Source organism: Dendrobates tinctorius, unplaced genomic scaffold (assembly GCF_039654945.1).
Source record: "Dendrobates tinctorius isolate UK_male_01 unplaced genomic scaffold, ASM3965494v1 ptg000174l, whole genome shotgun sequence".
Lineage (NCBI taxonomy): Eukaryota > Metazoa > Chordata > Amphibia > Anura > Dendrobatidae > Dendrobates > Dendrobates tinctorius.
The window spans coordinates 3,687,804-3,714,022 of NW_027361841.1; positions in this window are offsets into that span (position 1 = coordinate 3,687,804).

Below are 26,219 nucleotides of genomic sequence, written 5' to 3' on the forward strand. Positions count from 1 at the left end.
ATCTGTATTAGTCCTCAAAGTAACAGCTAAAAAATTAATCGAATTTTTGTTAGAACAAAAGGTAAATTTCAAATTGAAATCATTGGTATTAATATAATATATAAAATTCTGTAATTCCAATTGTGTACCTCTCCAAATAAACAGCAAATCATCAATGAATCTACCCATCCATACCACATTCCTTTTAAAGGGATTACTATATTTATTTAGTGACATTATTATGATGTAGAATGCTGGAACATTTTTTTCCCATATATATATTTGTATACTTGTTAACTGATTTTTCATATGCTCTTTCCATGTATCACTATTGATTGGGGTTTTGTCATCATAGGGTTAAAGTATGGGAGGACTTACTCTTGATTTTAATTCCTTTTTTCATCCCTTCCCCCACCTCTTCCTTATATATTGGTAGCTTAATTTTCAGTTGGACAGACCATGTAGAAGGCGTTAATTCGCCGAAACGCGTAGTCTGAGAGGCTAAACCCCCCCTTCCCCTAATCTATTTATCTACTGTCCAGAAGTGTGGATTTATTTTATGATGGACTTTAATAATGAAAATCTTTGCTAATGCAAGAAAAAACTTTTTAAAATTTTGCATCCTGGATTTTGTCCGCTGGAGTTTAAAGTTACATTTTTTCATTTGAATCTTTCGTGGCTGGCTCCTGCTCTGGTCTCCGTGCAGACTTTCTCCTGGATTGATATTGGATCTCACACACCGGGGTGTACGGGTAAGCTGGCTTTGAAAATCTAGAGTTTTTTTTGTATTTTCATTGGAGGATTGGTTTTTATAGCCTGGCTTATAATCTTTATGGTACCCCCGTGCATATCTTCTATTATTTGATTGAAGTTTCTGGACTTGTTTTGAAACATGGAAGCTAATAATATGGGATTTTATGATGGACAAGAGGATATATTAAGACTGGATAAACTGGCAAAAATCTTCTGTGATAATGTTTCTATTACCACCAATGTTCCTAATGATCTTATCACAATCATGAAAGACCTTGAATTTAAAATGGGTAAAGAACTTAGGATTTGGTGGAATCAAAATACCTTAAAAACATATTTAACTAAAAAGATGGTACCACGAGGTTAACGTTTAAAGAAGGTGGTCACAGCCCCTTACAGCGAGGAGTTTCAGAGTAAATGGAACACTACACTCAGTGAGTGCTCATTAAAGTTGATTGAACTTATTGTAACAGAAGAGGACAGAGAGTTGAAGGAAATCAAAATGGATATAAGTATACTGCAACAAGCAGCCAAAAATTTTTCCCATTTGAGTGAATTCCAAAAACTTAAAGATAAAATGGATATAAATTTTAAAAAACTAGAGGGCTTTATTATGGACACCAAAAAAACTAAATTTCAACTTGACCTACAGGATAATGCCAATAATAAAGTATACAACTGGCATCAGAAACCACATTCCATCTTAAAGAGAAAATCCTCTAATAGGGTGACCTTTAGGAATTTTGATTCCTCTGCAGATACATCTGTGTTTAACACCTCAGAGGATTTTTCTGATACCTCTATTGCCTCAACTTCTACGAATACTAGCTTTAATCCCACCACAGGTGCTTTTTCTAATGGTCAGCACAAGACTCCAAAAAACGCAGGAGACGTGGGGGGAGAAAGCACAAGAAGAAGGCAACCATATCGCAGTCGACGTCAGAGGCATTAGAAATTCCTATTTGGAATTTGTCCAGCTTTATCCTATCATCAGCACAAATTTCCTTGCTATCAAGAGGTTTGAGTTTTTGTCCTACTCAGAATTTTAATATTTTTAATACTATTTTGGATATAAATAAACTCGCCAGGAATATCACTATAAAATCACATTTTGAGGAAAGTAAGGAGCATCATCCCAGAGCAGTGTGTCCAGTTGAATTAAATAACGATACATTTTTTTCGTTTGAAGAACAGAAAATAATGCTGGACTTGCAGATTCTGGAGAATGAAAATAATCTGGACAATGTGAACTTGAACTTATATTTTCCCAGAAGTAATCCTTTTTTTTATCCCTTGCAGTCAAGACCACAAGTTCTGGATACTTTCCAAAAACTTGTGGAGAAAGATCTGATTGACTTGAAGAAATCTAGAGAACAGACTTTTTCTGCAAGTAATTTATCCAAAAATGAAAGAGATGCATTGAAAGAACTTAAAAATAATCCTGATCTTTTGATACGCCCTGCAGACAAGGGAGGTGCAGTGGTGATCCTTAATGCGGGATTGTATGCTAAACTGAACCTTCTGGTATTGGAGAATAAGGAGATGTATATGGAGTTGAATAGGAATCCTACTAAAGAATTTAATATTGCATTGAAATCATTACTTGAGGAAGGATGTTATACAGGTGCCATAGATAAAAATCTTATGGAATATATTCATGTTTGTGATCCTGTTGTCCCGGTCTATCATTCCCTCCCCAAGATCCATAAAAATATATTTCCTCCACCTTTAAGACCTATAGTAGCAGGTATTGGATCTTTAGGGGAGAGGTTGAGTGAGTAGGTGGATTTCTATCTACAACCTCTTGCCTGTAAAATTCCAAGTTTTATTCGTGATACTAAGGCAATTATATCCATGCTAGAGGGGTTTCAGTGGCAGGAGGATTATATCTGGCTTTCATGTGATGTTACTGCTCTCTATCCATCCATACCACATTCTATAGCCTTAAAATCTCTTGTTTATTATTTGGATCATTTCAGTAGCTATGATATTGTCATTAAAGATTTTTTAGCATCAGCAGTTGATTTTTTGTTGTCACATAACTATTTTTCCTTTAATGATCGGTATTTTTTACAAAGATCTGGTGTTTCAATGGGATCTAAATTCTCCCCCTCCCTTGCAAATATTGTAATGGGGAGGTGGGAAGAATTATTTTTGCATAATGATAGTAATCCCTTTAAAAGGAATGTGGTATGGATGGGTAGATTCATTGATGATTTGCTGTTTATTTGTAGAGGTACACAATTGGAATTACAGAATTTTATATATTATATTAATACCAATGATTTCAATTTGAAATTTACCTTTTGTTCTAACAAAAATTCGATTAATTTTTTATATGTTACTTTGAGGACTAATACAGATGGGAAGGTTGAGATTTTACCTTTTAGAAAACCTACAACTTCTAATAACATTTTAGCGGCGGATTCTTGCCATCCACCACATGTTTTAAAAAATCTTGACATTGGTGAATTAATAAGGATTAAAAGGAATAGTACAGACCCTGCTACCTTTGAGAGTGAAAAATTAAAAACTTGTAAGAGATTAAAGAAAAGAGGATACTCCCGATGGTGTCTTGATAGAGCGGATAAAATTGTTAATGAAGTAAAACGTAGTGACCTTTTTGGCGAAAAGAAAAAAGATTCTGATACTAGAAAATCTACAATAATTTTTTCAACACAATATAGTACAGATTTTTATAATATCAAGAAAATTCTTCTGAAATATTTACCCATTCTTAATCAGGACCCAAAATTAAGGGAAATCTTGAGAAACAACAAAATTGAATTTATTGCCAAAAAAGCACCTTCTTTAAGGGATATCCTTTCCCCGAGTTATTTTTCTGAAAAATCCACCACTCCAACAAGGTGGTTGGATATGAAAGGGTTTTTTCCATGTGGTGCAAGAAAGTGCAAGTGCTGTCATTTTGCGAAAAAATCGAAACTTTTTTCTTCATTTGCTTATAAAAAAAACCTATGTAATTAACAATTTTATTAATTGTAGTTCTGACTATATCATATATTCAATAGAATGCACCATTTGTTTGATCCAATATATTGGTTGTACTTCAGGACCCTTAAAAAGGCGTATTCGTAAACATCTGAGCGATATTGAGAGCACTACGGCACTTACTATTTCTGCTGCATCTAGACATTTTGTGATAGTCCATGGAAGAAACACAGATTCATTTTCCTTTATGGGCATTGAAAAGGTTTTTCCACCTCCACGTGGCGGTAATTATAAATGCAAATTATTAAATAGGGAGAGTTTTTGGATTTTTACTCTAGGTAGTCGTACACCAGATGGCATGAATATGAGACAGGACATTATTACTTGTTATTGAATGTGTTTCTGTTTTTTGGGGTTTTTTTTTTGGGGGGGGGGTTGGGTTTTTTTTTTTTTTTTCAGAAAGAAGGATTAAAGGGAATCGAATAAGAAATAATAAATTTATAATTAAAATTGATGATCTATCCATCTGGTGAATGTATGTTTATGCATATATATATATATCTTTTGTTTGTTGTATCTTTGTGTCAAGATATTTATTTAGTGACATTATTATGATGTAAAATGCTGGAACATTTTTTTCCCATATATATATTTGTATACTTGTTAACTGATTTTTCATATGCTCTTTCCATGTATCACTAATGATTGGGGTTTTGTCATCATACGGTTAAAGTATGGGAGGACTTACTCTTGATTTTAATTCCTTTTTTCATCCCTTCCCCCCTCTTCCTTATATATTGGTAGCTTAATTTTCAGTTGGACAGACCATGTAGAAGGCGTTAATTCGCCGAAACGCGTAGTCTGAGAGGCTAACCCCCCCTTCCCCTAATCTATTTATCTACTGTCCAGAAGTGTGGATTTATTTTATGATGGACTTTAATAATAAAAATCTTTGCTAATGCAAGAAAAAACTTTTTAAAATTTTGCATCCTGGATTTTGTCCGCTGGAGTTTAAAGTTACATTTTTTCATTTGAATCTTTTGTGGCTGGCTCCTGCTCTGGTCTCCGTGCAGACTTTCTCCTGGATTGATATTGGATCTCACACACCGGGGTGTACGGGTAAGCTGACTTTGAAAATCTAGAGTTTTTTTGTATATTCAATAAAACCCAACTTTTTTATTAGTCTCTGGTGTTTATCAGCATTCAATGCCTTCATGAAGATGTCTGCTGTCATTTCTTCAGTAGGATAATCCTTCAAGAAATTATACTTCACATTTCCCAAGTCTTTGATTTCAAAATGTCACTTCAGGATTTTTAGAATGTTTTCCTTATCCCTTTCTTGTTCAAAACAAATCAAAATGTCGTCTACATATATGAGTACATAAATCCATCTATTCATCAGCCTTTTTGTGTACAAGCAAGGATCAGCTTTGCTTCTTTGAAATTTTTCATTTGTAAGCACTTCTGTGATTTTGCCATTCCACGCTTTAGCTGCTTGCCTTAAACCACATATGCTTTTCTGTAGTTTGCAAACTTGGTTTGGGTTTCTTTCACCTTTGAATCCTGGAGGTTGTTCCATGTAAATGTCTTCTGTTAAATCTCCATTCAAAAATGCTGTCTTTACATGCAGATGTATCAGTTCCATCTGTTTCATTGCTGCAACTGTAAGTAAAGTTCTTATTATAGTATGTTTGACAACTGCAGCAAATGTCTCATCTTAGTCTTCTCCGTATTTTTGAGAATACCCTTTAGATATGAGTCTTGCTCGGTATCTTTCAGGTGTGCCATCTGTTTGGTATTTTACTTTAAAAATCCATTTACATCCTATGGCTTTTCTTCCGTCTGGTAAATCTGTCAGTGTCCATGTATTTGAGTCATGCATGGATTTCATTTCTGTTTCTGTTGCTTCTATCCATTTATTAGCTTCTTCAGGGAGTTTAGATATGTCTTCCCAAGAGGTAGGTTCATAAATTTTACTTGTGCTTGTCTTTTATGAGAGACGTTTTGGTAGTTTACCATTGTTCTCTCTCATTGAACGTCTTGGTTCTGTGTCTGTTTGTAGTTGTATTTCTTCATTTTCAGTATTCTGTTCTTCATCAATTTCAACTACTTTCTCATCAGATATCTCTTCAGCTATGTCACTGCTGTTTTTCTCATTTTTTGAGTCAATTGAAATCATAGTGTCTTCATTTAGATCCTCAATGAATGTCACACTGTTACTCACCATGATGTCTGTTTTGGGATCTAGGATTCTGTATCCTTTGCAATTTTCACTATATCCAACAAATATTCCTTCCATGGATCTGTTTTGAAGTTTGGAACGTTTTTCTGTTGGAATGAATATAAAAACTTTACATACAAAAACTTTTAAATGATTGACACTTGGTTTCATACCTTGCACAGTTCATATGGAGTTTTCTTCAGTTTTCTGGAAAAAAGTCTGTTCTGTAGATATGTAGCTGTCATTGCTGCCTCACCCCAATATTTCTCTGGTAGTTTGGGATCTGTCAGCATACATCTCATCATTTCTGTCAGAGTTCTGTTTTTCCTTTCTGCTACTCCATTTTGTTCAGGTGTGTACGGAACAGTCTTTTGATGTTCTATACCATTGTGTCTTAAGTAGTTTTCTATTTTGTGACTTGTAAATTCACCTCCATTATCACTTCTGATGACAATTGGCTTCCTTTGAAATTTGTTACTCGACCTTGTTACATAGTCTACAAGTTTATCAAAAACTTTGCTTTTGTTCTTAATTAAGTATGTGACTGTGTATCTTGAGTAGTCATCTATGAAAGTCACCATGTATCCATTTCCTCCTGATGTAGTCACTTGCATGGGTCCACATACGTCAGTATGCACCAAATCAAGTGGTCTTTTGCTTTTCATCTCACTTTCTTTTGGAATAGATATTCTTGTGGCTTTAGATTTTATACAACATTCACATTTTACGGTAATTGAGCAATCTGATATCTTTAGATCTTTTGTCAATTCTTTTCTTTGTAGTTCCCTTATACTGTCAGGGTGTCTGTGTCCTAGACGTCTATGCCACACGTGAATACAGTTCTTGTGATCATGTGTACATACTTCATCTGTTCCTTTGGTGTGTCAAGATGATATAATTGTTCATTTGCCTTGACATTGGTTGGCACCTTGTTTCCCGCTAGAATTGCACACTCATTGTCTTTGAATTTTACAGTGAGTCCATTTGCTGTTAAACGCTTCACAGATAGCAATCTGCCTTCCAATTTTGGAACATACAACACATTCTGTACAAGTATCTTTGAATCTTTTCCGAACTTGTTTGAACAGTTTAGCATACCTTGTCCTATACCTTCTGCAGTTATTTTGCTTCCATCTGCAAGATAAATAGCTTCTTTCTTATCTAAATCAAGATCAGTGAAGAAATTATTGTCACTTGTCATATAACTCATTGCTCCTGAATTAATAAACCAACCAAGTGATGATTGCTTGTCTGTTACTTTAAATGTGCCATTCCATTTATTCTCACATGAATCGGAAATTGTGTTTTTCACTTTCTGTGCATGCTCTTTATGTTGTAATTTTTGTTGTTCTGCTTTCCATGTGCTACAGTCTTTCTTTAAATGACCTTTTTTCTTACATTTGAAACATTCTCTTGTCTCTTTGTTATAGGGTTTTTTAAATTCTGTAGCTTTAAGAGCGTTTCCACTGTCCTTTTCAGTAGAAGAATCATTTGTCTGTTCTTTTCTTCTCTCATATTAATCTATTAGTCTTGTTTTCACAAAACCTAATGTGATGTCTTTTCCAGGTCTTGTCTCTAGTGCATTTATCAAGGCTGTATACGAATCTGGTAAACTGCACAATAATATTGCTGCTACATGACTTTCTTTAATCTCTTCACCAATAGACCTTAGCTGTGACATTACTTCCATCATTGAGAATATGTGCTTCTGCATATCGTCATTTGCACTCAATCTCATACTGTAAAGCTTTCTTAATAGAAATAACTTGTGATTTAAACTAGATCTTGCATATAGCTTTTTCAATGCGTCTCACATTTCTTTCGCTGTTTCTTCATTCCTTATGTGTATTAATTGAGCATCATCCACTAATAAGCTAATGCTGGCTCTAGCTTCTCTGTTCTTTCTATCCCATGTCTGATTATCTTCATCAGGTCTATCTGTAGTAATTACTTCCCATAAATCATCTTTAGATAACAACATCTCTACTTTGAATTTCCATAACTGACAATTTTCACTGTTCAGCTTAGCTACTGTGAGTTTCAGCTCAGTGCTGCACATCATTTTTATATAATCTTACTTGTTTTATGAAGATATTCTTCTTTCTTCTTGAGAGGTCCTGTATATCCTGTGTGTGGTGATTCTCTGTAATGATCTCCAGTTTGCAGTCATCCAGTTCCTGGGTCATAAATTCCTTTGTCCCTCTGTATCTGGATTTTTTCTTTTTTTTCAGTCTCTGTTCACTGGGTTTTATCTCCTTCTGTTAACAGAGCTTTTCTGCTTCTCCGGTGTCTGAGGTTATCTCCTGGGTGTCTCTGTTCTGGGTGTCTGGGACTATCGCCTGTTCTGGGCCCATAACCTGTAGCAGAGTGTATCTTTTGAGAATCCACCAGTACACAGGAGAACTTCACTGAGCAAGTTATCTTGAGTAAACAGCATTTACTTCTTATGGGTAAACATGAGATAAGAATTCAGAAGCACACAGCCGTGCTGCTGGTATAATACAGTCAAAAGCGAAAGTAAAAACCAACAACAACAAGAGAGCTTCCCTCCCAACAATACAGAAAACATAAAACTTCACTCTATTGCCATCTGCTGTCAGGCTAGTGTAAAGTCCTTCTTTACATAAACAATAAGTCCATTTCTGTTGCATATGCCAACAATTCCGTGGCCAAGCGAGAGCCTTCCGTCCATGAAGAGAATGAACCCTCGACCTTCAAGTGCGTGATAGAGGTACCCGAAGACGCGCAAGAAGCCTGTACCAGTGAGGGTGTGCATGAGGCTTTTAAAAAGGCGGTCAAAGCGTGTGGGGTGCACTGGGCACCTGAGACTCAGCAGCTGGCTGTACTATCAACCAGGGAAGACACAGAGAAGCAGGTGGCTGTCCTAACGGATATGCATCTGCAACATCTCCGCGCAAAACAGATGATCATGTTGAGTATTGTGAAAGTCGCTCGACGTCTAGAGCTTGAGAGGGAAACTAAAAATCGTCTGGTCTTGGTGGACGACATAATTCCGGTACCCAAACATCTGGTGGGGAGAGTCATTGGAAGGTTTGGAAAAGTGATGCAAAAGTGATTCACCTTGTGAATAGATCCAGTGTGGCGAGGGTGAGGATACCACCAGATGATGAAGTCCAGGCATCTGGTGAAGATGGCATGGTTCCATTCATTGTTGTTGGCTCCATGGAAAGCCTTAGGAACTTCCCAATGCTCCTGGAATATCGGATAACGTACCTGAGGGAGATAGAGCAGCTAAAGCTGGACCGAATGCAGATTGATAAACAGATGCAGAACATAAGGTGGTGCCTTCATCCAGGGGTATAAGGACCAGAAGGTACCCTCCAAATAATGAAATGGCAGGTAGCCGAAGACTTTCAGCAAGACAAGAACATTGAGAATCTGCAAGTGGCAGTTCTACTCTCAGTATGAGACTGAGAGACCTGGACAGCAGCTCCTGTGATGTACTAGATTGGCCAGACTCAGACCAGACAGTGGGCTCGACTGTAAGTGAGACTTATGACCGCACCAACACGGAGAGCCGGTCATGGAGAGAAAAGTCGGGTGACGGGGCGTACTGGAAAACTGTGAAGACTAAAAAGGGTCTGGTGACACAGACTGATGGTGACTGGAGGGCCAAAGCCCATGGCCAATATACTGACCACTGGGGGCGGGGGAGGCCGAACACAGTTGTGATGCCGAATGACACCCAAAACAGACTGAGACTGTTCTCTCGACTTGTAGGGCAAGGTGACAGTGGGTACCCGGTCTCGAGGCACCTAGTGTGTGACAAATGTTCAACCCCACAAGTTTGAACAGGGGAGAGGGTATGTGGTGCAGTAACCTCTGTTAAAGCTAGGGGGCGCTGTATATGCTACTCAGTATATGCATGTGGGCGTATGTCTGAACGCCCATGATAAAGCCTGTATGTGTCTGGCTGTAAGTAATAGAACCTGTAGTGAGGTCATGACCATGTGATCCATACCTCACTTGTGGGTGTGGTCATTTATCATATAGTGTGACTGAGGTCTAGTCACATGGGTTGTGTGTTTGATCCTGAGTGGTCAGATTGCAAGGTCCTGGAAGGCCTATGCGTGTTGGAAGTGTCTGGGACTGAACTTCCTGGAAGAGCACATGGAAAGGCCCAGACCTGGTAGAGTCTGTGACGGCTCTGTGTAGGGAAGCTACTGTCTGGCTGTGGCTCTGCAACTGTAGACGGCCTAGTGAGTAAGGCACTGTCTGGAACAGTGATCAAAGTGCGGCCGCTTCCCTGAAAACCCATGAGGGATAAACTGTGAGTAACGCTGTCCGGGGTCAGTAAGAGACTTTGTATGCTTTACATGGTAACGCTGCATGCGTGCTGGACATGGCACAGCCTGTGTGCCCACAGGCCTGAGAGAGCGACGCTCTACTATGGACATTAAGAACTCGTCTGTCTGATGTAAGACTGTTTGCCTTGTGTTCCTGTGACATTGGTTTATGAAGGAAATAAACCACACAGACTGTTACTTTAAGCAAAAGTGTTCCTGTGGGCCTCAATATCGCAGCCAAGCGAGTTAATCCCCATCCACTCATTTGGTGGATATATACAATGCATATAACCAGTACATCGCTAAAAAAAATTAAGTGAATACAGACCATTTTGCCATGATTTTCAAAAATGCACTCCAGCAAAACATGTAAATGCAGTCTTAAGCATGACATTATAATCCCAAATAGTGAAAACTTAACAGTTATCAATCTATCCACTTAGGAAGTAGAAGTGATTGTGAATCACAAGTGCACTGGAGAAGCAAAACAAGCCTCAAAAAGCAAATGGTCCAGGAGATGGTGGAATGAAGAAATCAAATATTCTTTCCTTATTTTTTTGACTGAATATTCTCCAATTTTGCATTTTATATAATCCTTGTCACTGATGGTGACATTTAGTGGCACCTGCTGCTCATTCAACTTGCACAAGTACTTCAGCCCAGCATGGCACATCCACAACAGCCATCACAGGAAGGTTTGCTAGCATCTACCAGTCCAAACTGTTAGAAACACAAGGGTGGAAAAGTACAGTTGTGTGATCTGTGTTCACAAATCGCGAGAATGGGCAGATGTACCCTAACACCCTATTTTGGCACCATGTTCTGTTCACAAATGGGAGCAAGTTCACACTGAACATAGATCTGAAAGAATCTGGAGCCACTATAGTGAATACTACAACATATCCCTGCACCATACAGTCGTTCTATGCAGTATTCTGTCTTCAATTTGGTAAGTGTATCTTTTTCTGCCTATCAGCAAGTCCAGCTTTATATACCCTATGTTCTCTCCTGGTGTTGATATGTTTCCTTCAAGCATGTATAATATCAACTGAACATAACTTTCTATCTATTCCAATATTCTTTTTGCTCTATTTTTTTGCTTTGACTTTTTGTTCCCTCTTTAGTTCCTTAATCATTTCTACTCCACAGTATTCTGTGTCTCTCAACGGGTCATGAGTCCATAGTAAACCCCTTTTCACTTTCTAGTCCATTGATACTTATAAATAAGGGATTATTCTATATGTTTTTTCTGGAATGATTCTTATAGCAAGTCTTTAATGAAAATTATTTGTTTTACAATATTTTTCAGCTGCCGTTTCTACTTCACTATAGACCAATATTTGTATTTTGTACATGTATATGCTAGTGCATGTCAACAGATGACTATTGTTTTCAAACATATGGCTTTGTAAACCTATTTTGTGGTTTCTTTTTCTCTGGCATTATACTGTTTGACCACTATTATGTATGTTATGTGTGTATATATTGTAATATGATTGTATCACATACTTAGATTTGGAATTTTGCTTTCACTCTGTTTACTTCCCCCAATTTTTTGTTTATTATATTCGCCAGTTAATTCTGATTAAATTCCAATAAGAATTTCTTGTAAATACAAAGAGTGCTAGATTATATTTCCTTCTTATGTATATGGCGTACAGTGCCGCCATCAGGGCATTACTGCCCTTACTGGCGTATGGGGCCTGGTGAGCGGAGGGGCCCCCTTTCTTCTGCTCACCAGGACCCAGTGGCAGGATTCTGCCAGTTCAGTAAGTAGATAGTGTAATACTAGGCATAATGATTTTTAAGTGAAATCTGGCCTTCTGATTTGCCACTGAAACACAGTTTTATCACAAACGATTTGGAGTAGCTAATTGGGCATCGTCGCTGCACCCAAATATTAGGCCTAATGATTTTCAAGTGGAAATCTGGCCTTCTAATTTGCCAAATGGTGTTTCCGGAGACTGCCACAGAGTTTTTGCACAATCTAGTTCGATGCTGGAAGATCATTTTCACACAGGACAGGATCCTATCTAGCTGCCTGACAAGTTCGCTTGCAGCACTAGCAAGAGCGGCTTCCCTGCACTGTGACACTGAGAAAATGGTACCAGCAAAATAAGATGTCTTCTTTTTATATGGCTAGGGACATTTGACTTCGGTAGCCAATCACAGAAGACCTTGTGTCATGACATTGTGCATGGTTTCTGCACCCTGATTAGCTGCTGGAATCAACACACATAAAGTTAAGGGGAAAAAAGAGTGCGCTGCTCCTCTGACCTCTTCACACCCACTAGCTTCATCAAACATGTCACCCCATATTCCCCCGCTCATCATACAGGACCACTATCCAAGCCAAAGAAATAACATAAGCATTAGTGGCAACGCAATGATTTACCGAACTATGACCAACTTTTGCCGACTTTGAGTAAAAATGCAAGCAAACATGAATCCCCAAATGTGATAATTTCGTGCCGAATTTGAGATTGACGATCGTTTTCCGAACATGTTTGCTCATCTCTAGTTATGATGAAAAAACAGCATTTTTGCAGTGTTTTTTTTTGTTCTTTTTCGCTGTACGTGTTAAATAGTGTGACAGTTTTATGCTCTTTAACAGTAACTAACTTAGCTACTTCTGCGCTATGCATAGTCATAAACATGCAGTATTATGCTCTGCAGTGACGTTATAGTGCATAGTATAGAATGGTACAAGATCATGCAGCTACAGGAGCTACAGTAAGAGCAGATTTTCAGACACAATTGGACGTCTCATGGAGAAGGCAGAAATGGTTTGTGACCACCATCTTTGTCTTCCGGCGCACTGTATACACAGCACTGAACAAGCACTGGGTATACAGTATAGGAATTGATGACATTTCTTCCTCCACCAGACCGAGTGATCATATTGATCTCGGTGTAGAGAGAGAGAGCAGAAGCTGCTGAGTCATCGGGAAACCAGTTAGCTTTGCCATGCAGCCATGAGGTTGAATTTCCACTGCAACTGGGGCTAGTATACTTACATCAGTTAAAGGAAAAATCAGATTGAAAAAGAATAAAAGTGTTTAAATGCTCCCTAAAGGATTTTTATGGTCTTAAATGGGGACAGTGTGTGGAAAAAAAGAAAAAACATTTTAAAATGTATAATAGTGATTGTTTGTGATCATGAAAACACACAAAAATGTTTATTTCATTTTCACACTGATCTCACCCAATATCAGCAAAAAAAGAAATATAAGGCAAGAGAATATGAAAATAACATACCTATACATTAGGCCCCATGCCCCATGTATTATAGAAAAAAAACATTATATGAATATCTCAATGAAAAAAAAATACAGCTATTTGAAGAGAACCTTTCACCAAATTTTTCGAGTTGAACTGGTCACATTTTTTTCATTTTACTTCACCTTGTAAACATATGAGAAATCAAAGTTTTTGGCACCTAATGAGTTAACTTAAAGATTGGGCACCCCTGGTCAAAATTACTGTTATTGTGAACAGTTAAGCAAATTGAAGGATAAATTATCTCTAAAAGACCTACAGATAAAGATGACATATTTCCTTTATATTCTTGGCAAAAAAATATTGTCATTTTTTACATTTTACAAAATTACAAAAAGGAAATTGGGCCGATATGAAAGTTTGGGCACCCTAGAAGATTTATGTGTTCAGTTAACTTTAATCGAGGTTCAGACCTTTATTAGCCTGTTAGGGTTATGGCTTATTCATTATTATCATTAGGAAAGGCCAGGAGATGCTAATTTCCCAGCTTTATAAAAGCCCAGTCTCCTCTAACCTTGTGCCAAACAAACAGAAGCCATGGATTCTTCTAAGCAGATGCCCAGAACTCTGAAAATGAAAATGGTGGAGTCCCACAAAGCAGGAGAAAACTATAAGAGATAGCAAAGCATTTTCAAGTTGCCCTTTCTGCAGTACAAAATGTAATTAAGAAATGGCAGTTAACAGGAACAATGGAGGTCAAGATAAGATCTGGATGACCAAGCAAAGTTTCAATGAGAGCTGTTGTTAGGATTGCAAGAGAGGCAAATCCCAGCCCCCCTTGACTGCAAAAGACCTTCAGAAAGGGTTAGCAGACTCTGGAGTTGTGGTACATTTTTTCTACTTTATAGAGACACATACACAAATATGGCCTTCATGAACAAGTCATCAGAAGAAAACCTCTCCTGCATACTCACGATAAAATTCAGAGTCAGAAGTTTGCAAAATAAATATAAAAAAGCCTGATGTATTTTCAAAACAAGTCCTGTGGATCAAATGCAACAATGATCAAAGGTATATGTGGACAGGTAATGATCTATTAACTGTGATGTTTTTCTTTTGGTTTTCATGCTGGTATGTCTTCTCTTTGTAATCTTGCTTTTTATTCATGCCTTTCATTCATTCTTTCTACTGTTAACCTTTAAGCTCCTGAATACATATGGTCTGCCTGACCTGTATAATTTTTTTACCTACGATCTTAGTATTTTTATATAAACTATTTCCTTAGTCTTACAGGGACTATTCTATTACAATGAGACAGCCACCTCTTTTGAATTTTTAAGAGATTCTATTTTTAACAAGAAACAGCATAATTTTTCTAAATTTATGTGAATTTGCTAACCTCCCTGTAGTGCCAAGAAGTACAAGTTGTTCAGTACTCAGAGACAAGGCCAACGTAAGGGAGGCTGAAACCCGACCATAACTGGAGAAGGCACATACCGTATATACTTGTGTATAAGCTTTGATTTTCAGCACTTTTTTGTGCAGAAAATGCCCCCCTCAGCTTATACACGAGTCATTGTCCAAGAGAGTAGGTGGGGGAGGGGGATCGGCAGGAGCCGGTGGCTGTCACATCATACTCACCCACTCCTCACGCTATTGCTGTGAGTCCTCCCTGCATCTGTCTCTTGTCCCGGTGAGGCAGTTTCTTCCTGTGTTCAGCAGTCATGTGGTACCACTCATTAAAGTAATTAATATGCACATGTCTCCACTCCCATAGGCGTGGAGTGCATATTCATTACTTTAATGAGCGGTAACACGTGACCGCTTAACACAGGAAGAAGCTGCCTTGCCAGGACAACAGGGAGATGCAGGGAGGACTTGCAGCAATTGTGCCAAGAGTGGGTGAGTATGATGGGAGAAGGACAGGGGAACCGAGACATGCATACAACAGGGGGAGGACAGAGAAGCCATGCATACACCAGGGGGGGTGGAGGAGCCAAGCATACAACAGGGGGAGGACGGAGGAACCATGCATACAACAGGGGGAGGACAGAGGAGCCAGGCATACAGCAGGGGGAGGACAGAGGTGCCATGCATACAACAGGGGGAGGACGGAGGAGCCATGCATACAACAGGGGGAGGACAGAGGAGCCAGGCATACAACAGGGGGAGGACGGAGGAGCCATGCATACAACAGGGGGAGGACGGAGGAGCCATGCATACAACAGGGGGAGGACAGAGGAGCCAGGCATACAACAGGGGGAGGACGGAGGAGCCATGCATACAACAGGGGGAGCCATACATACCAGGACAGGGATGAGGGGACAATGCATACCCAGCATATACTCGAGTCAATAACCTTACCCAGTTTTCTGTGGCAAAATTAAGTACCTCGGTTTATACTCGGGTCGGCTTACACTCGAGTATATACGGTAAGTTGAAATGTCAAGATTGGGCCAAGAAATATCTGAAGACACATTTTTCAAAGGTTTTATAAACTGATGAGATGAGAGTGACTTTTGATAAATCAAATGAATGGGCCTGTGGATGTATCGGTAATAGGGGCAGACCTCCACATCAACTCAGATGTCAGCAAGGTGGAGGTTAGGTACTGCTATGGTATAAGATTATTAAAGATGATCTAGTTGGACCATTTTGGGTTAAAGATAAACACAAAACAACTTCCCAACATGCCAGTTTTTAGAAGTCCCTTTCTTCATGCAAAGGTACCAAAAATACTCTGCATCTTGCAAGAAAGCCATGAATTTTCTGCAGAACAATGCTCCATTGCATGCTGTGGAGACACGGGGGGTCAGCGTGTGCCGTAGTCCACTAGCCGAAACTGCATGGATCAGGGATCATCTCGACAACACAGGATGAGGGTCAAACAGTGTGGCAATACTTTACTGAACCACAAAACAGGCAAATAGCACACAGAACAGTCCAAAAAAATTCATAAGATGATGCCAATTACAGAGTCTCACCCTTCTGCTGACCCCCCATGACAAGAGCATCTGTTAGGCTAGCTTCAGACTAGCGTTTTTGCCCGCAGCGCATGGTCGCCGCTAAGCCCCGTCCCCTGCCGCGCCCCCTCCGGTCATCTCCTCCTAGTGTCGCACATCGCTGCATGCAATATGCACACCCTATCTTTAGCATAGGGTGCGCAGACCGTGCGCTGGCCGTGCGCTAGTAGGATTTTGCGTGCGCTGCGCCCTTTTGACGGTGCTCCGAGCGCACCAAAATGCAACATGGTGCGTTCGGCGCAAGTCGGCGCACCGTCAAAAGAGCGCAGCGCACGCAAAATCCTACTAGCGCATGGCCAGTGCATGGTCTGCGCACCCTATGCTAAAGATAGGGTGTAAAATAAAACAAACGAAAAACCGAGAATAATGTCCAGTGATAGAAAATATTTTATTTTATTAGATATCCAACAAAAATGTATATATGTATATATGTTTAAAATTAATAATAAGGGGAGGCCAATGCCAAAATGAAGGCACAGCCTGGGGACAGCAATAATCACTCAATTAAATGCACCTACAATGATATCACACAATGTAAAGTGAAAAATAGAAAAATTATAATATATATAAAAGCATATATAAAAAATGCTGGTGCTAATATAATATATTTAAGTGCAAACAACATATAATGAGTGCAAGCAAAAAAGGAACTGTGTAAAAATTATGTATATAAAAATAAAATACCAAAATAATTAATAATAAATATGTTACCACAAATAAAGTGCAATGTGCCACAATGTTGTAAACAAAAACATGTGCAAAAAATTCCACATATATGTGAAAGCACAGAGTGCTGAAATAATTGATAATAAATAAGCTGCCACGAATAAAGTGCAATGTGCCGCAATAATGTAATAATTCAGCGCTGATAGCATAAAATAATAAATAAAGATACACAAAAATTGTGGACAGTGTAGATACCTTTCAGCTGCTTCTGTCCCCAGGATGTGCCAGCCCCGACGTGCGTTTCGGCGTACCTTCGTCAGGTTTATTGCGGCACATTGCACTTTATTCGTGGCAGCTTATTTATTATCAATTATTTCAGCACTCTGTTTGTGCTTTCACATATATGTGGAATTTTTTGCACATGTTTTTGTTTACAACATTGTGGCACATTGCACTTTATTTGTGGTAACATATTTATTATTAATTATTTTGGTATTTTATTTTTATATACATAATTTTTACACAGTTCCTTTTTTGCTTGCACTCATTATATGTTGTTTGCACTTAAATATATTATATTAGCACCAGCATTTTTTATATATGCTTTTATATATATTATAATTTTTCTATTTTTCACTTTACATTGTGTGATATCATTGTAGGTGCATTTAATTGAGTGATTATTGCTGTCCCCAGGCTGTGCCTTCATTTTGGCATTGGCCTCCCCTTATTATTAATTTTAAACATATATACATATATACATTTTTTTGGGATATCTAATAAAATAAAATATTTTCTATCATTGGACATTATTCTCGGTTTTTCGTTTGTTTTATCTTATTTGCCCGAGTTGTCTTTTTATAATTTATTCCATGGGTGCATAATTACGATTATTAGGTGATTTTATATTGCACTTCCCTTGAGTTATTTTACTTTATTTTAAAGATAGGGTGTGCAGATCGCATGCAGCGATGTGCGACACTAGGAGGAGATGACCGGAGGGAGCGCGGCAGGGGGCGAGGCTTAGTGGCGGCCGTGCGCTGCGGGCCAAAATGCTAGTCTGAAGCTAGCCTTACTTCGGAGCTTCCGGGGCAAACTGCATCACCTGTAGCACCTTGCTGAAAATAGACATCTGGTTAATTAAGATAAAATGCTATGTTGTCACATTGCTCCCCCATCTTAATTAGCCAGACGTGATAGGATTCCGTTCATCCTTCTCCAATTATTGGGAACAGTCCACAGCATGTCTTTAAGCACAGACATGAATGTAAGAGGTCTCACCTTCATGACAAAACTTTGTATCATCCTGTTTCCTCTGAGCATATTCCATGTCTTTCTTGCGAATAAATACCAAACGTAATTGAGGTGAAACTACTCATATCCACTGTGTCCATACATGGAATCCTCTGCATTCCGTAGTTCCTGAATTAAGTCCCTTTCAATCAGCCAAATGGGCACAAGCTCCTGTAGTTGCCATTTCTTATTGAGGATGTATACCCACACGGGTCCTCTTCCCAAGGCAGAGTTGGTGGAGTTGGACATAGTGGCATCCAAAACCTGCTGTGCATGCCTCATCAATGGTCTGCTTGGTCAGTCTGTATGCCTACCTGGTTGTGGAGCCCTTGATGGTGTCTGAGAACACCAGTCTCCTGCAACTCCCACGGTTCCAATGGGCTGAGCAATATATCACTGCTGCCACCATAATGTAGAGACACGGAGGGTCAGCGGGTGCTGTGGTAGTCGAAACCGCATGGACCAGGAATCATCCCGTCGAATGCCTACTATCCTTTTACTGTGGGCATAATACTACTCAGACAACACAGGGTGAGGGTAAAACAGTGTGCCAATACTTTACTGAACCACAAAACAGGTAAATAACACACAAACCAGTCCCAGAAAAATACCCAAGATTTTGCAAATTACAGAGTCTCACTCTTCTGCTGACTTGCCAGGATAACAGCAGCTGTTACTTTAGAACTTCTAGGTACAACTACCATTCCTGTGGCGCACACATAGAGGAGGTAATGACAAGCTTAGGCAGATAAAAGTCCATTGAGATACAAGGCCAGTTGGCCGGAGGATCACAACCTGACTTCTATGAACAGCTCCATGGAGCCAGGTGACTGGTGAGTCCCATTCCTGGCTTTCACAAAGGTATCCATGGGGCTCAGGTGACCGGTGATTCCAAATCCTGAGTACCCCAAATGTATCCATGGTTAAGCAATGGTCAATGGAGCAGATTTGTATTCCTCCAGCAGAGGACATGGTTCCCTAAGATAACATCCCACAGAATGTCAAATCTGTATCCCTCGTGCTGGAGCCATAATGTTTTTAGTCTCTGGTTCTTTGGTTGTTTGGATGTCTGGATGCCTTGGCTGAATGAATGACTGGCTATATCGCTGTATGATGTTACAGAGGCGCATATCCTCTTTTTATAGTTAACAACTGTCCTTCAAGCCAGCATCCAGAGGCAAAGGTGAAGAATGGTGACAAGGTCAACTTGTATTGTTTAATTATTTAACCTTTTTGTATAGTTTTTCCTCCTCTATTTGCAAGTCAACAAACTAGCTGGCCTGGACAAAGTGTAATCAAGCTATCAGCAAACATCATTGTTCAATGACCCTGTATGAAGGTTCCACAAAGATAGCAGACAGTAAGTTGTAGGAACTGATATTCGCCATTCATCCATTTTGAGTTATCAACTTAGCCTACAAGAAGAGTCAACATTTCAGACTCTTGACCTACAGAAAAAAACACATAAATTCAAAAGTCAACATATAGATAAAAGTCTGTTCAACAAGTAGACACAGTCTATTACTCCTAGCTTGCTGAAAATAGACATCTGGCTAATTTAGATAAAATGCTGTGTCATCGCACATGCCATGATGTCATCCACGGCTTGGCTTAAAGCCTTAAAGATAAAAAATAATTATATGGCCCATTTCCTCTCCTGACCTAAACCCTATAGGGGACTTGGGGGCCCTTCTTAAACGGGAGAATAATATTGAAAGCAAACAGTGCACCTCTCTGAACATTGTCTGGGATGGCTGTGGTTGATACTGATCTAAAAGTTCATCGTCAGCAGATTAAGAAACTGTCAGACTCCGTGGATGAAGGGCTTATGACTGATACTGAAAAGAAGGTATTGAAATATTTGGTTATTATTCTCACTTTAAGGGTATGTGTTACAAATACTGGAGTGTTTGCAGGAAAAACACTGCGTAACATACTGTCTGTACATTTTTGCAATGTTTTTGGATTTTTTTAATGTTCTTTTTTTCCCATTCATTTGAATGTTTGAAAAATGCTGTAAAAACACTGAAAGAATTGGTATACCTCAGATTTCAAACTGCTTCAAAATTACAAAGAAAAAATAAGCAGCATGTGCGTGCAATTTCAGAATTCGTATTCACTTTGAAAGTTAAGTAAACCACTGCATTTTTTGTGGAAAAAACATGCAAAAAAATAGGTGGAAAAAAAGCACAGGACAGTGCAGCAAAAACTCATGGTATGGACATACATTTAGTTGTATAATAATTTTAGACACTAATAGTTGGCCAATAATTCTACACACACAGATATTTTTCTAAGGCTGGAGTCACACTAGCGTATGGAATCCAGTGTGAGACCATCAAGTGCGATAAGCTAATGACCCTCGTCTCCTGCTCTGCTGCGTGTGGGAGCCGAGTGTCATGCTACTGTGCTCTGATCCTTTCGCTCAGAGAGAATCGGAGCACAGCTGCGGAGGAGGCAGAGAAAGTAATTTCTCCATCTCCTCTGCTGTCGGCATCATCGGTGTATATGGCTCCACACTAGGGTGAAATCCGAGTGATGTCTGTTGTGTCACTCGCACCCATGGACTTATATGAGTGTACAAGAAGAAAGGAGAAAATTCGGCACCACTGCCGCCACCTTGATGTGCACTATAGTGCGGTACAAACTCACACACCTGGGCTGCATGCCAGCTACCCACAGAACGGGTGCTCAATCCAAAGAAAAACCTGCATGGCAACGTTGTATGAAAAAGAACAAAAGGGATGGCACGCACCGTTCTGAAGAAGTGAATTTATTTTCAGATAAAAAGCATAGGCTCGGGAGAGATGTGTGAACTGTGGACAACGGCCGTTTCACGCCAACTGTGCTTCAACGGGTCCTGGAGTCAGGTAACAGGAAGGTCGAACTAAATACACTCACAGGTGTGAACCTGTTCCTGGCAGTTTTTGAAGAGTAGTACGTATATTCTACCCAAAATCCTTTCTTGAAACACATAAAATTATTCACTCGTTATGTGGATGATATTTTCATAATCTGGGATGGGACAGAAATGTTTTTTCAATCATTTGTTGATTTCTTAAATAGAGAAAATCTCATGAATATGAAATTTACATCAAAATTTGGAGGTTTACAGTTAGAATGTTTGGATATTAATTTATGGATAGAAGAAGGTTTGATTCACACTGAAATTTACCGTAAACCTTCATCTGCAAACAGTCTATTACATTTTGAGAGTGCACATCCCTATTATGTAAAAAATTCCCTACCTTATGGGCAGTTTCTTAGAGTAAACAGGTTTAACAGCAAAAATGAGGGCTTTTATAGGCAAGCGCATGATTTGCGCAAACGGTTTATTGAAAGAGGTTATCCTGGTCCAGTACTTGATACCGCAATGGCACGTGTTGAAAAGCAGAGTTCCACCCAGGTTAATTCTACTAAAAAAAACTAGCGAAAAAAAGGTTCACATTTTGCTTCCCATTCAGTGCCAATGACAATTATATCAGAACTGTGATCAGGAAAAATTGGCATTTACTTGAGAAAGATAAAGATTTAACAGAAATTGTCAAGAGAGGTCATTTATTTGCTAGTCGCCGCAGTACTAATCTCCAGGACCTATTGGTCCATAATTGGTTTATTAGTCAAACTCAGAATTGGCTACGCTCAAATAGCCCTGTAGGTAACTATAAATGCAACAATTGCCCTTTTTGTCCTTTTAAATTAACAGGCAAATTAACAGGCAAATCCCTTAAAATCGGAAGCATTCACCATGAGATTCGGAATTTCGTTTCATGTAAAACATCATTTGTTGTACAAGTCATTTTTTGCCCATGTGGCTTTTTTTATATAGGAAAAACTATTCGCCCTTTATATGTTCAATTTAGGGAGCATTTTTACTCCATATCCTCTGGAAAAGGGGTTCCTCGCTTGATTGATCGCATAAAAGAAGTGCATGGGGGCAACCCAGAATCTATGCGGTTTGCAGGAATAGAGAGAGTTTTTTTACCGCAGCAAGGAGGGAATCAACGCAGACTTCTCTTACAGAGAGAAGCCAGATGGATTCTGCAGTCTAATGCCACGGGACCACTAGGACTTAATGAAAATATTGATATGTCTATTTTCTTGTAAAAATTATAATGATATCAACAGTGTTTAGGTGTTTTTTTGTATTTAGTTATTGTGTTTTAATTGTATTATGTGTATGTTCACATTTTTGTTCACTTTATTAAGTGGGAGTAGGTGTCAGTAACTAGGAGGTGTGTTCACACCTGTGAGTGTATTTAGTTCGACCTTCCTGTTACCTGACTCCAGGACCCGTTGAAGCGCAGTTGGCGTGAAACGGCCGTTGTCCACAGTTCACACATCTCTCCCGAGCCTATGCTTTTTATCTGAAAATAAATTCACTTCTTCAGAACGGTGAGTGCCATCCCTTTTGTTCTTTTTCATACAACGACTTATATGAGTGCGAGTGAGCCGAGAGTCGGTCGAGTCTCGGTGCCAATCGCAGCATGCTGCGATTGTTCTCGCATGCTGATTCAACATGAGAAAATAATCACAGATATGATCTGCCCCATAAATTAACACTAGGTCGAGTTTTATGCGTTGTTTTCTTGCATAGCACTCGGCCATATTCTAGGGTAGTGTGACTCCAGCCTAAGAAAGACAAAACCTCACTTTTACTTTTTTAAATATTTAAGTTTGAATCCAAACAACCCTACGGATAGGGAGAAAAAAGGGAACAACGCCGTGCACGATCTAAGTGCAGTAGAAACTAGGTGTAAATTGCACGCTTATATAATTGCACTCACCTTGTCAAAGGCAAAAATGAAGCATTGAAAGGGGATCTGACAGGAATCCAAGGGGAATGGTCTGCAGCTCGGCCGACTGGGCACACAGGAAAGGCCCTCAGACATCCGTGGTAAAACAATAGATAGCAAGGAAAATCCCAGTATGTGGCCCTATTTGATCCTTTGGAAGTTGAATGTATAAAAAGAGAGCGTGGCTGATGTTTTCATATTATTTATTTTTTAAACGATCTGAAGAAGACTTCAGGGTGCAGAAGTCGAAACACGTTGTCCTGTAATTTTTTATTACCTCAATAAAGCAGACATTTATAATATCTATAAGAATCTCTATCCGGGAGTGCCAGCTACATACTGGGATTTTCTTGCTATCTAAATATTCAAGTTAATTAACCTTTTAGATTGAGTGACTGCACTGGAGTTTTTCAATAACAAAATGCATCATCAAAAATACAAATTGCCTAATAATTGTGCACATAGTTTATTATGTCATATCTCCACGTCCATAAAAGTATAATCCATAAAAATATAAAATGAATTAACCTGATCTGTAAATAGTGTATTAAGAATAAACGAATCTCCAGAATTGCGGTATTACGACTTCTACAACAGCGGAAAAAATGAAATAAGAGGCAATCAAAACATTTTGTCTACCACAATAAAAACATTGGTTCAAGGCACAAAAAACATAGCTCCATAACCCAAAAATGTAAAACATTACTGGTCTCGGAAATGGCGACACAAGAAAAATTAGATTTTTTTTATGCAAATTTCCAAATTATTTTTACAGACCTGGAGAATCATACTGCCAGGATATTTTTACCATATAATGAACACTTTAAATTAAAAGCCCCCAAAATAATTGAAGAATTACATTTCATTTTTTGCAATTTTGCTGTACTTAGAATTTTTTTCCCTGTTTTTCGGTAGAACACTTGATAAAATGCATCGTGATTCAAAAGTACAACTCTTCCTGCTAAAAACAAGCCCTCACATGGCTACGTCAAAGGAAAACAAAAGAACGCTATGGCTCTTGGAAGAAGAGAAAGTAAAAAGTATAGCGCAAAAACGGAAAAATCGCCTGGTTGGGATGTGGTTAAACCTGTTTAAATTAGAAAACAAAACTAAAAGATAATAGAACTATCTACAGTATTTTATAATGGCTTAGTGAACTTTCATTCAATTCTGTATCATGATTTAATTTAGTTTGCAATCTTAGCTTGTACTTCCCTGCAAGCTGCTTGGGTAAAAGTGCCAAAAGCAGAAAACTGTTTTTCTCTCTTAAAATCATCAGTCCAGAAAAATGTGACTGTACAGCCAAGACACTTTAATTGGATTTCTTGGTTCTTGTTTCCCCCCAGGTAGGACTATAAACATTCTTTCTTAATTTATTACTGGTTAATTTTCCTAAAAAGATGATCTATGTGAATGGAGAAATTCTTGTCTCAAACGTCAAAAAAAGTACAAAAGCCTTAGGAATACAAGCATCATTCCAAAAGGTGACCCAATTGTCTGAGGCTAAAATTTGTAACAAGACACAACACTAATTAATTTTTAAGTTTATATTCTAAAATAAAGTTCTCATACCCCAGCAAACAGGCTATTTTGCCAAGTGAAGTTACTTTCAACTTAAGTATACAAGGACTATTGCAGGAAAAATGTTCTATTATGTGGCAGCCATTTAAAAAATATTCTGTCCATGTAATGAATGCAAAGTGTTAGCGGATCTAACCAATTTACCTTAACTGGTACATAGGGGAATCTACAACCATCCAAAATGCAGTTAGAAGCTTCCTACTGTCTATTAAATTACTAGTGGGTTGTAGACAGGCATAACAAGAGTTAACCATTGTAAAGCAAAATGTTCACAGCATAGTAGCACATGGAACAGACAGACGTAAAAACTTGCTGATGGAATATATTATCAAATTGAAGGTACCTGTAATAAAATGATAGAAGTTAAATGTAAAAGTCTTTCTTAAAATATAGAGGCTACAGAAACAATATTTTCGTATGTTTGTGGATTATTTGTATGTAAATAGTTTCACTTAGTTTTAGGTTGCATTATTCATTCCTTCATTTCTTTTTAGAGTACCTCAGTTTTGATTTTAGCCTCAGACTTTTCCCATGTGGATCTGTCCCTCGCAGTAATACATGCTTGATGTAAGTTACGTGGACTGATTTCTCCTTTAAGGCCTCGGTCACACATTCAGTATTTGGTCAGTATTTTACCTTAGTATGTGTAAGCCAAAACCAGGAGTGGTTGATAAATGCAGAAGTGGTGACATGCTTCTATTATACTTTTCCTCTGATTGTTCCCCTCCTGGTTTTGGCTTACAAATACTTATGTAACCTCTTTGTGCTGATAGGCTGATTATTAGTAGTATGTGATTTCCCCCTCCATGCTGACTTGAGTCCTCTACATCCTCTGCACAAACATACGCAGCCCATGTAATCCCCTCCCCATTTCTGTCCACCCTGTTTTATGTGTTTTCCTCCCAATCTATATTGCTACAGTACTGCCTGTGTTATCTACCCTCTCCGAATGCTTTTTTTGTCACTATATTTTGATCTGCAGTGTACAAAATCCTGCCCACCATGCTGTTCTTTCTCTAAGGCCGGGGTCACACTTGAGAGTGCAATGCAAGAAACTAGCGTGAGTCTCTTGTCTCAATACCCAACACAGCCGCCGGCACTTGGGACCAGAGTGTGCAGTTGCATGTCTTTCTATGCAGCTAAACGCTCCGGTCCGCGACAGTGCCGGGTATTGAGACGAGAGACTCGTGCGAGTTTCTCGCATTGCACTCGCAAGTGTGACCCCAGCCTAAGGCTGCAGTCAGACGGTCGTAAAATACTGACAACAATCACATTGTAATATTTGGACTGGTCGGCGGCTCTCCTGACCCGAGCGTGACAGCCTGTATTTCTATGCAACTGTCATGCTTTGGTCAGGAGAGCTGCCATCCGGTCCGTTTACTGCAATGTGATCATTATCCTTGTTATATGGCCTTCTAACTATACCCTAATG